This window comes from Caretta caretta, chromosome 11 (genome assembly GCF_965140235.1).
Source record: "Caretta caretta isolate rCarCar2 chromosome 11, rCarCar1.hap1, whole genome shotgun sequence".
In the NCBI taxonomy this organism is placed as follows: domain Eukaryota; kingdom Metazoa; phylum Chordata; order Testudines; family Cheloniidae; genus Caretta; species Caretta caretta.
This window is the reverse complement of record NC_134216.1, coordinates 41,276,508-41,289,005: the sequence shown is the minus strand read 5'-3', so window position 1 is coordinate 41,289,005 and position 12,498 is coordinate 41,276,508. Positions and strand designations below refer to the sequence as shown.

At 44.3% G+C, this 12,498-nt stretch overlaps 1 long non-coding RNA gene across 1 annotated transcript in view; it reads left to right on the top strand.

The window, feature by feature from the left end:
* Positions 1 to 2,392, top strand: part of LOC142068453 (uncharacterized) — a 54,529-nt gene extending 52,137 nt beyond the window's left edge. Inside the window, exon 4 of the long non-coding RNA XR_012664280.1 lies at positions 1,882 to 2,392. This is a non-coding gene — a long non-coding RNA (uncharacterized LOC142068453). The remainder of the gene's footprint in view (positions 1 to 1,881) is intronic.
* The last annotated feature ends 10,106 nt before the right edge of the window (positions 2,393 to 12,498 follow it).

Genomic DNA, 12,498 nt, shown 5'->3' with positions numbered 1-12,498 from the left:
ATGGGCTCTTCAATCTAGCAAAAAAAAAAAGGTATAACATGATCTAATGGCTGGAACTTGAAGCTAGACAAGTTCAGACTGGAAATAAGGCATAATTATTTAACAGTGTGAGTAATTAATCACTGGAAAAATTTACCAAAGATTGTGGTGGATTCTCTATCACGGACAGTTTTTAAATCAAGATTGGATGTTTGCCTAAAAGATGCTCTAGGAATTATTTTGGGGAAATTCTATGGTCTGTGCTATACAGCAGGTCAGACTAGATATTCACAATGGTCCCTTTTGGCCTTAGAATCTAAATCTTAGTTCTGTCTTAGCATAGGTTTAGTACAGATATAATACAAAGAGGTTGGGATACGTTGCACATAGCAGTTGCTAAGGTAGGCATGGGAGGTGTTAACTACATATTAGAAGGGATAAACAAGGCAAGGAAACAAGTTCATGTAGGCAGAACAAACTAGGAAATTGACTGTCTTGGGTATCCATGGGTGACAAAACTGTTCCCCTCAAATATTTTTAAATTAGTTTCTGTTTGTGAATATACAGTAATCATAGAATCATAGGACTGGAAGGGACCTCGAGAGGTCATCTAGTCCAGATCCCTGCACTTGTGGCAGGACTAAGGTCTGGTCTATACTATGGAGTTAGGTCGAATTTAGCCGCATTAGGTCAATTTAAAAATGACTGCGTCCACACAAACAACTCTGTTCCATCGACCTAAAGGGCTCTTAAAATCGACTTCTGTACTCCTCCCTGATGAGGGGAGTAGCGCTAAAATCGACCTTGCTGGGTTGAATTTGGGGTAGTGTGGAACGCAAATTGACGGTATTGGCCTCCGGGAGCTATCCCAGAGTGCTCCATTGTGACCGCTCTGGATAGCACTTTGAACTCCAATGCACTAGCCAGGTACACAGGAAAAGCCCCGGGAACTTTTGAATTTCATTTCCTGTTTAGTCAGCGTGGCAAACTCAGCAGCACAGGTGACCATGCAGTCCCCCCAGAATCACAAACGAGCTACAGCATGGACCAAAAGGGAAACACTGGATCTGATTGCTGTATGGGGAGAAGCATCTGGGCAGGCTGAATTCTGATAAAAAAGAAGAAATGCAAATATATTTGCCAAAATTTCACAGGGCATGTTTGACAGAGGCTACAACAGGTACACACAGCAGTTCTGCATGAAAGTTAAGGAGCTCAGTCAAGCCTACCAAAAAACAAGGGAGGCAAACAGTCTCTCTGGGTCAGAGCCCTATACATGCTGCTTCTATGATCAGCTGTATGGCATTCTAGGGTGGGACCCTACCACTATCCCACCACTGTCTGTGGACACCTGAAAGGGGGGAGTCTCACGCAACAGGGAGGAGGATTTTGTGGATGTTGAGGAGGAGGAGAATGTGCAGCAGGCAAGAGGTGAATCCATTCTCCCTGGCAGTCAGGACCTTTTCATCACCCTGGAGCCAATACCCTCCCAAGGCGGGATCCCCGACCCTGAAACTGGAGAAGGCACCTATGGTGAGTGCACATTTGTAACTACAGTACAGGATTTAAAACCAATAATGTTTAATGTTTGATTTTCCCTGAAGAATTGGGATGCATTTGCAGTCAGTATAGCTACTGGAAAAGTCTATTCATGTCTCTGGGGATGGACATGCATCCCAAAAGGCTTACCATTGCTGCCTGGAAACCGAATTCTGTTGCCCAGCTGTGTGTGATGTGTCACCATACCAGCAGGCCCTCAATATAAAAGGCAAAATGCGAGCTTGTACCTAAAGCACATGTGCTGTCTGCTGTAAATTGCTTGATTCACTGTGAAAGAGTCTCCCTTTTCTTCTCAGAAATGTATCATCTTAAATGTTAATCTCCCTTTTTGTCTCCCCCCAGGTGCAAATGTTTCTACACTCCCCCTATCATCCCTGTCCCTGAGGTTATCGCAGATTAGAAGGAGAAAAAAAACACACTTGTGATGACATGTTTTCCGAGCTCATGCAATCCTCCCACACTGATAGGGCACAGCTTAATGCATGGAGGCATTCACTGGCAGAGGCCAGGAAAGAATTAAGTGAGCATGAAAAGCGGAGGCAGGACGTGATGCTGAGGCTAATGGGGGAGCAAATGGACATGATGAAGCGTCTGTTGGAGCTGCAGGGAAACCAACAAGAGCACAGACCCCCACTGCATCCACTGTATAACCATATGCCCTCCTCCCCAAGTTTCATATCTGCCTCACCCAGATGCCCAAGAACTGTAGGGGGAGGAGGAGGCTCTGGGCACCCAGCCACTCCACTCCAGAGGATGGCCCAAGCAACAGAAGGCTGTCATTCAAACAGTTTGATTTTTAGTGTGGCTACAATAAACAGTATGGCCTTGTCCTTCCCTCCTCCCCCACCTCACCTGAGCTACCTTGTCTGTTATCTCTCTTTTCTTTTTTAAATAATAAAGAAAGAATGCATGGTTTCAAAACAATAGTTACTTTATTTCCAAGGGGGGAGGAGGGTGGGCTTACAGGGAATTAAAATCAACAAAGGGGGCAGGTTTGCATCAAGGAGAAACACACACAACTGTCACACCGAAGCCTGGCCAGTTATGAAACTGGTTTTCAAAGCCTCTGTGATGTGCAGCATGCCTTGTTGTGCTCTTCTAATCACCCTGGTGTTTGGCTGCTCAAAATCGGACGTCAGGCGATTTGCCTCAACCTCTCACCCCGCCATAAACGTCTCCCCCTTACTCTCACAGATATTGTGGAGCACACAGCAAGCAGCAATAACAATGGGAATGTTGGTTGCGCTGAGGTCTGACCTAGTCGGCAAACAGTGCCAGCGAGCTTTTAAACGTCCAAAGGCACATTCTACCACCATTCTCCACTTGCTCAGCCTATAGTTGAACTGCTCCTTACTACTGTCCAGGCTGCCTGTGTAAGGCTTCATGAGCCATGGGAGCAAAGGGTAGGCTGGGTCCACAAGGATAACTATTCGCAAAAAGAAAAGGAGTACTTGTGGCACCTTAGAGACTAACCAATTTATTTGAGCATAAGGTTTCGTGAGCTACAGCTCACTTCATCGGATGCATAGTGTGGAAAATACAGAAGATGTTTGTTTTTATACACACAAATCATGAAAAAATGGGTGTTTATCACTACAAAAGGTTTTCTCTCCCCCCACCCCACTCTCCTGCTGGTTATAGCTTATGTAAAGTGATCACTCTCCTTACAATGTGTATGATAATCAAGGTGGGCCATTTCCAGCACAAATCCAGGTTTTCTCCCCCAAACCCCTCCCCAACACCACCCCCCAAAACAAACCCACTCTCCTGTTGGTAATAGCTTATCTAAAGTGATCACTCTCCTTACAATGTGTACGATAATCAAGTTGGGCCATTTCCAGCACAAATCCAGGGTTTAACAAGAACGTCTGGGGGGGGGGGGTATTAGGTTACCTTGCATAATCACTTAGCCACTCCCAGTCTCTATTCAAGCCTAAGTTAATTGTATCCAATTTGCAAAAGAATTCCAATTCAGCAGTCTCTCACTGGAGTCTGGATTTGAAGTTTTTCTGTTGTAATATCGCAACTTTCATGTCTGTAATCGTGTAACCAGAGAAATTGAAGTGTTCTCCGACTGGTTTATGAATGTTGTAATTCTTGACATCTGATTTGTGTCCATCTATTCTTTTACGTAGAGACTGTCCAGTTTGACCAATGTACATGGCAAAGGGGCATTGCTGGCACATGATGGCATATATCACATTGGTAGATGTGCAGGTGAACGAGCCTCTGATAGTGTGGCTGATGTTATTAGGCCCTGTGATGGTGTCCCCTGAATAGATATGTGGGCACAGTTGGCAACGGGGTTTGTTGCAAGGATAGGTTCCTGGGTTAGTGGTTCTGTTGTGTGGTATGTGGTTGCTGGTGAGTATTCGCTTCAGGTTGGATAACTATTGGCATTTCAACATCCCCAATGGTAATTTTCTGGTCTGGGAAGTAAGTCCCTTCTTGCAGCTGCTCGAACAGCCCGGAGTTCCTAAGTATGCGAGAGTCATGCACCTTTCCCGGCCATCCCACACTGATGTCAGTGAAACGTCCCTTGTGATCCACCAGTGCTTGCAACACCATTGAGAAGTACCCCTTGCGGTTCTCGTACTGGTTGGCAAGGTGGTCCGGTGCCAAGAATGGGATATGCATTCCATCCATTGCCCCGCCACAGTTAGGGAACCCCATTTAAGCAAAGCCATCCAGTATGACCTGCACATTTCCCAGATTCACTATCCTTGATAACAGACTGTCAATGATTGCATTGGCTACTTGGATCACAGCAGCCCCCACAGTAGACTTGCCCACTCCAAACTGATTCCCAACTGACCGGTAGCAGTCAGGCGTTGCAAGCTTCCACAGGGCTATCGCCACTTACTTCTCAACTGTCAGGGCAGCTCTCATCTAGGTATTCCTGCACTTCAGGGTGTGGGAAAGCAACTCACAGAGTTCCAGGAAAGTGGCCTTATGCAGCCACTGTGAATCAGCCCATACCTGCAACACTATGCGGTCCCACGAGTCTGTGCATGTTTGCCTAACCCAGAATCGGCATTCCACTGTATCAACCAGCCCCACTGCCGCCATGATGTCCCAATTGCCATAGCTCATGCTTTCAGGAACATCTGTGTCCATGTCCTCATCAAAATCCTCCTTGTGCTGGCGTCTCTTAGCCCGGTTCTGCATATACTCCAGGATAATGCGCGAGGTGTTTACAATGCTCACAACAGCAGCGGTGACAGTGAGCTGAGTGGGCTCCATGCTTGCCATGGTATGACGTCTGCACGGGTAACCCAGGAAAAAAGGCACAAAACAATTGTCTGCCGTTGCCGTCACGGAGAGAGGGGCGACTGATGACATGTACCCAAAACCACCCGTGACAATGTTTTTGCCCCATCAGGCATTGGGAGCTTAACCCAGAATTCCAATGGACAGCGGAGACTGCGAGAACTGTGGGATAGCCACCCACAGTGCACTGCTCTGTAAGTCGATACTAGCCACAGTAGTGAGGACGCACTCCACCGACTTAATGTGTTTAGTGGAGACATATGCAATCAACTGTATAAAATTAATTTCTAAAAATTGACTTCTATAAAATCAACCTAATTTCATAGTGTAGGCATACCCTAAGTATTATCTAGGTCATCCCTGACAGGTGTTTGTCCAACCTGCTCTTAAAAATCCCCAATGATGGAGATTCCACAATCCCCTTACATAATTTATTCCAGTGCTTAACCACCCTGACAGTTAGGAAATTTTTCCTAATGTCCAACCTAAACCTCCCTTGCTACAATTTAAGCCCATTGCTTCTTGTCCTATCCTCAGAGGTTAAGAAGAACAATTTTTCTCCCTCCTCCTTGTAACAACCTTTTACGTACTTGAAAACTGTTATCCTGTCTCCTCTCAGTCTTCTCTTTTCCAGACTAAAAAAAATGGGTGTGTTTTAATCTTCCCTCATAGGTCATGTTTTCTAAACCTTTAATAATTTTTGTTGCTCTTCTCTGGACTTTCTCCAATTTTTCCACATCTTTACTGAAATGTGGTACCCAGAACTGGACACAATACTCCAGTTGAGGCCTAATCAGCACAGAGTAGAGTGGAAGAATTACTTCTCATGTCTTGCTTACAACAGTCCTGCTAATACATCCCAGAACGATGTTTGCTTTTTTTGCAACAGTGTTACACTGTTGACTCCTGTTTATCTTGTGGTCCACTATGACCCCCAGATCCCTCTCTGCAGTACTCCTTCCTAGGCAGTCATTTCCCATTTTGTATGTGTGCAACTGATTGTTCCTCCCTAAGTGGAGTACTTTGCATTTGTCCTTATTGAATTTCATCCTATTTACTTCAGACCTTTTCTCCAGATCATTTTGAATTATAATTATAAAGTACTTGCAACCCCTCCCAGCTTGATATCATCCGCAAACTTTATAAGTGTACTGTATGCCATTATCTAAATCATTGATGAAGATACTGAACAGAACTGGACCCAGAACTGATCCCTCAAGGACCCCACTCATTATGCCCTTCCAGCATGACTGTGAACCACTGATAACTACTCTCTGGGAATGGTTTTTCAACCAGTTATGCACCCACCTTATAGTATCTCCATGTAGGTTTCAGTTTCTTAGTTTGTTTATGAGAAGGTCATGCAAGACAGTATCAAAAGCTTTACCAAAGTCAAGTTATACCATGTCTACTGCTTCCCCCATCCACAAGGCTTGTTACAATGTCAAAGAAAGCTATCAGGTTGGTTTGACAAGATTTGTTCTTGACAAATGCATGCTGATTGTTACTTATCACCTTATTACCTTCTAGATGTTTGCAAATTGATTTCTTAATTATTTGCTCCATTATCTTTCCAGGAATAGAAGTTAAGCTGACTGGTCTGTAATTCCCCAGATTGTCCCTATTTTCCTTTTTATAGATTGGCACTGTATTTGCCCTTTTCCAGTCTTCTGGAATCTCTCCTATCCTCCATGACTTTTCAAAGATAATCGCGAATGACTCAGATATCTCCTCAGTCAGCTCCTTGAGTATTCTAGGATGCATTTCATCAGGCCCTGGTGACTTGAAAACATCTTACTCTTCTATGTAATTTTTAACTTGTTCTTTCCCTATTTTAGCCTCTTATCCTACCTTATTTTCACTGGCATTCACTATGTTAGATGTCCAATCACCACCAACCTTCTTCGTGAAAACCGAAACAAAGTAGTCATTAAGCACCTCTGCCATTTCCACATTTTCTGTTATTGTTTATCCCCCCCCTCATTGAGTAACAAGCCTACCCTGTCCTTGGTCTTCCTTTTGCTTCGAATGTATTTGTAGAATGTTTTCTTGTTACCCTTTATGTCTCGAGCTAGTTTGATCTCGTTTTCTGCCTTGGTCTTTCTAGTTTTGTCCCTACATACTTGTGTTATTTGTTTATATTCATCCTTTGTAATTTGACCTAGTTTTCACTTTTTGTAGGACTCTTTTTTTATTTTTAGATCATTGAAGATCTCCTGGTTAAGCCAGGGTAGTCTCTTGCCATACTTCCTATCTTTCCTACACAGTGGGATAGTTTGCTCTTGTGACCTTAATAATGTCTTTTTGAAAAACTGCCAACTGTCGTCAATTGTTTTTCCCCTTAGCTTGCTTCCCATGGGATTTTACCTACTAACTCCCATAGCTTGCTAAAGTCTGCCTTCTTGAAATCCATTGTCTTTATTTTGCTGTTCTCCCTCCTACCATTCCTTAAAATCATGAATTCTATCATTTCATGATCACTTTCACCCAAGCTGCCTTCCACTTTCAAATTCTCAACCAGTTCCTCCCTATCTGTCAAAATCAAATCTAGAACAGCCTCTCCCCTAGTAGCTTTCTCCATCTTCTGAAATCAAAAATTGTCTCCAATACATTCCAAGAACTTGTTGGATAATCTGTGCCCTGCTGTGTTATATTCCCAACAGATGGCTGGGTAGTTGAAGTTCCCCATCAACACCAAGTCCTGTGCTTTGGATGATTTTGTTAGTAGTTTTAAAAAAGCCTCATCTGCCTCTTCTTTCTGATTAGGCAGTCTGTAGCAGACCCCTACCATGACATCATCCTTGTTTTTTATCCCTTTTATTCTTACCCGGAGACTTTCAACAAGTCTGTCTCCTATTTCCATCTCCACCTCAGTCCAAGTGTATAGATGTTTAATAAATAAGGCAGCACCTCCTCCCTTTTTTCCTTGCCTGTCCTTCTTGAGCAAGCTGTACCCTTCTATACCAATATTCCAGTCATGCATATTTAACCCTTCTGCCAGACCAAGTTGATAGCAGCAAGGGCTGGGTTCAGTACACAGGAGTTCCCTCTCATCAAAGCAAATGCAAAACTGGCTCGAGCCCCGACCCCGTGACCTGGGAAAATCCTACACACCCCCTGGGCGCCTCAAAGAGGCAATACTTCCCCTCTCGCAAGCACAGGGTCTCGGTGTAGCAGAGAATCTTTAATAACATGAGGTAAATGACATCAGCATTAAATTGGGGAAATACCACAACTAGTGTTCATTAACCAAACCATGAGCAAAGACCCACCCCAGCAAATTGGGCCACATCCTTTCCCTCGGGTTCTTGAGTCCCACAACCCAAACGTCTCTTGAGTCCAGCAATCCAAAAAATCACCCAAAGTCCAAAAAAGTCCAGCCCCAGAGTTAAAAAGTTCATCTGCAAAGTGTTACTCCCCAGTCTGGCTAAAAATGTGCCTGTGGGGGGGGGGAAAGAGGAAAGGGGCACCTTACGTGACCTGAAGCTGACTGCCCCACAGCTCCACAGGGCTCCGCTCCGCTGTGCCATCTCATGAACGGCTCTGCTCGGCTCGCCATCTCACAAACAGCTCTGCTCGGCTCCACTCGCCGTCTCACGAACGCTCCGCCAGCCTATCCACGAACAGCACCACTGCGCTCTAGATCTTCCGGCTCCCCACTACTTGACACAGTGCTCAGTGATTTTAGCTCTTTAGTGATTTCAGCTCATAGTAGTGGGAGCTTTAGTGCTGGTGCACCATAAGGCCAAAGTGAATTCAGCACAGCACCTGTAGCAAGACTCTTAATAGACCCCAAATTAGCTCTGACATTCCACAGTGGAGAGGGACAGAGGTGCAATTGGTGTTTCAGGCCCTTACAAAGGGGCCCAGACCACTAGGTACTAATGCCTGTCTCAAGCCTCTCTCAATTCACAGAGTTTTGGAACCCATGTCCCTTGCCTAGCGAGTGCTACTTAGTTGATGGTGAGTACCTCCATCATAACAAAAGGCCAAGTACAGTTCCACTGTCCTTGATTCCCATAATCAGGGAAATAACAATTTATTCTTCCTGACCCAATAACAGAGACACTGGGGATCCCACAGCAGCCAAAGTGACCATTTGGGCAGCTATGGCCTCATTCTAGGCGGAGTGGGTGTGCCTATGCAAATGAGATCACCCCCTGAAGTTCTTTTCCACAACTTGCCACACCTCACCACCAGATGTCAGGGTGGAGCTCATCCTGACTCTGCTTACACATATTATCCCACCAAGTCTCTGTGATGCCAACTATGTCATAGTTGTGTTTATTTACTACCATTTCAAGTTCTTCCTGCTTATTACCATACTTCTTGCATTAGTGTACAGACATCTGAGATACTGATTTGATTTCCCCCGCCCCCCAGTTCTGTTTCGTCTCTCCCTTATCCCTGCTATAACAGCCCATGCTCCCCGCAAATTCCAACCCTTCTCCCAGGCCTCCATGTTTTTCACTTACCTGTGGGGTTTGGTCACCTGTCCCCTTCAAACCTAGTTTAAAGCCCTCCTCAGTAGGTTAGCCAGTCAGTATCCAAATATGCTCTTCCCCTTCCTCGATAGGTGGACCCCATCTCTGCTTAGCAGTCCTTTTTCCTGGAACAGCCTCCTGTGGTCAAGGAAGCTGAAGCCCTCCTTGTGACACCATCTTCACAGACAGGCATTCCCCTCCAGGATATATCTGTCTCTGCCTGGGCCCCTACCCTTGACTGGAAGGATGAAAGAGAACACCACCTACGTTCCCAACTCCTTCACCCTTACTCACAGAGTCCTGTAGTCCCTTCTGATCTTCTGGGGGTCATATCTTGCAGTATCATTAGTGCCCACATGGATAAGTAGCATGGGGTAGTAGTTAGAGGGCTGGATGATCCTCAACAATCCCTCCATAATGTCTCAGATATGGGACCCTGGAAGGCAGCATACCTCCTGGGATTCCATGTCAGGGCAACAGATGGGTGCCTCGGTCACCTTCAGAAGAGAGTCCTCAATCACCCTTACCCTACATTTCCTCCTGGGAGAGATGGCTGCAATCCTCCCAGCCTTGAGGGTATATGGCTTCTTCTCCTCTACCTTTGGGGGTGATTCCTCCTTGCTCGTTGCCATGGCAGCATAACGGTTTTCTATCACCATGGTGGGTGAGTTGGGAGTAGGGGTGGAGCACTGCCTGCTGCCAGAAGTAACCAGCAGCCAGTGTCCTCCATGACACTTTTCATAAACCTCAAAACAAATGACCAGTTATGGCCCCAATCCTGCAAACACTTAAGCAAGTGAGCACCTGTGCTTAAGTGTTTGTAGACACAGGGTCTATATACACTATATAGAAGGATCACTTCATTTCACATACTGCCTTCCAAACCACCAAAATGCAGACACTTCTGGAGAGAGATAATTAGCTAGGCTGGTTAGTAACTAAAGAGACTACCGTTCCTTGGTTGACTTTAAGGATAAAGACATTATTTCAGTTTTAACAATACACTCCTTTTAATATATGTCAATGATTCAAAAAGATATTGGAATGATTCAAAAGATCCTGGCCTTACTGGAGTCAATGAAAATTTTCCCATTGACTTCAGTGGGGTCAGAATGTCACCCAGGGATACCCATTCATTAGAGTTTAGGCCTCTAATTCATTTCACATATAGTAGAGCAGATGGCAATGAATTTTAATCACGAGTAACTACAAGTGACTGAATAATACATTTTTCTATTTATAAATAATCATTTGTTGGAAAATTGCAAAAATTCACAGAAAACATTATTCACAATGAATTATTCAACCAGCACTACTGGTGACCCAACAGCAAACATCCCATATCCCATTATCAATTACTTGAGACATACCCTCTCCTTAAAATTCCATGAACATAAGTGTTCATTTAACACAAATTTAAATAAATATCAAGCGTAAATCCTTGTTAATCCTCTTTTTAAAAAAATCCTCTATATACATGGTTTTCAAATGGATCTCATGGATTTGGCTTGCAGAGACAGTATGCTACTGTCCAGGCTGCTGAAATTCATATCATCTGGATTACAGTAAACAGCTGGGAAGATATTGAAAAATGCAGGGCTTTCGAATAACCATTTAGTGTGTCAATTATATTTACCTTGTATGGCATTAGTTCACTAATATCACTACAACCAAGATAATCTAAAGTATGTGCTCAGATTGGAACTACTTGCAGTAGTTAAGCAGTGAGCCAGAAATTCAATTATCTAGGGTCAGTACAACTGTTCTGAGAAACCTAGCCAGTAAGGAACGTGAATGGATCACCAGAAGCCTTTCTGAAACCAAGCACTGATTGCTGTGCTCATAGTCAGAAAGGACCCAGAGCATGAGCCAAAGCTGGACAATTTTATAGTACTAAAAGAAATAGGAAGGCTCTTTTATATATGTATTTTTCATATAGAAAAAGCACAGGAAATATTCCTGCATTGTGACCAAGCCAGGAAATCTAATTTTTGTAGTTAAGTAACTGACAACGTATTCAAGCATATGTTTCACATACTCAAGTAATTATTAATAACACTAAGAACATATTCATTTAAATATATTTTTCCATTTTTAAACTATGCTTACTGGAAGGCTACATCTGTGACTAGTCTGGGAGTGACTATGCGGGGTGTGTTCAGCCTTTGAGAGTGCATAAGCTACACATTCCAAGGAGCCTGAGCACTGGTCTCAGTCACAGACACCTGCAGTAAATAAAATTGCTAGGCCTTCTCTCCGGCTACGCTTCTAGTAAACGCTAATTGCACCAGTTACCGCCTTGTTTGGACTAGGATGAAAGGTGTTAGTTAAACCCATGTGAAACACCATTGAGGGCCGAGTGTAGGCACAGTTTAACATCTTTAAACCCAAGTTAGTGGCTCAGGGTCAATTCTAGTGCAGGAGCTTTTTGGTACTTACTACAACTTTAGGTAGCACAGACCTGTTTCATCACTGTGTTGCTCCAGCTTCATACCAATCTAATATCCTGTTCTTAGTTACTGTGCCTATTGTGATGTTTTGGGGACCACCCAGACCGGTAAGGCATTCTGTCAGCACCAGCCCTGTAACCTTGAGGGCTTTTGTGCTGAGCAGCTACAGTTCAGATCCTGACACCAGAAGCCAGCCCACAAGCACAGTCTCACCCTGGCTCTCCCCAGCTTGGTTACTCTTTGCAGGATGACACCAACAGCCCGTCCAGTCCTCCATGAGTATCTTAATTACCAGACACTTGGACTGTTTCCCTCTGGTTTGTCACCCCTGAAAGCGTGAAACCAGCCCTTCCCCACCCCGTTATCACCTGTTATACGCATGCCACATGGTTTTCATACCAGAGACCAGCCTGGGATAAAAATAAAAAACAACTATTTAATAGAAAAGTCACAGATTCAGAGATGAAATAATAAGGGAAAGAAACATATACAAGTTACACAGAAAATAAACTTCAAGATGCAGTCTCAGAAGTTACACTTTCATACTAGATAAAAATCTCTTTTCTAGTAGGAGTTACCTATTGCCTTAAAACAGTTTCCCAGCATACCCCCTAGCTAAAGGAGGGACCCAGCATTCTGACAGCCTCCTGCCACGAGACTGTTCCCCAAGTTCTGAATGCTCTTCTATTCAAACCCCTTCCATTTTAAAAGGGTTTGCAGGGCCTCCAGCCCTCCCACCCCGCCCCACTTCAGTC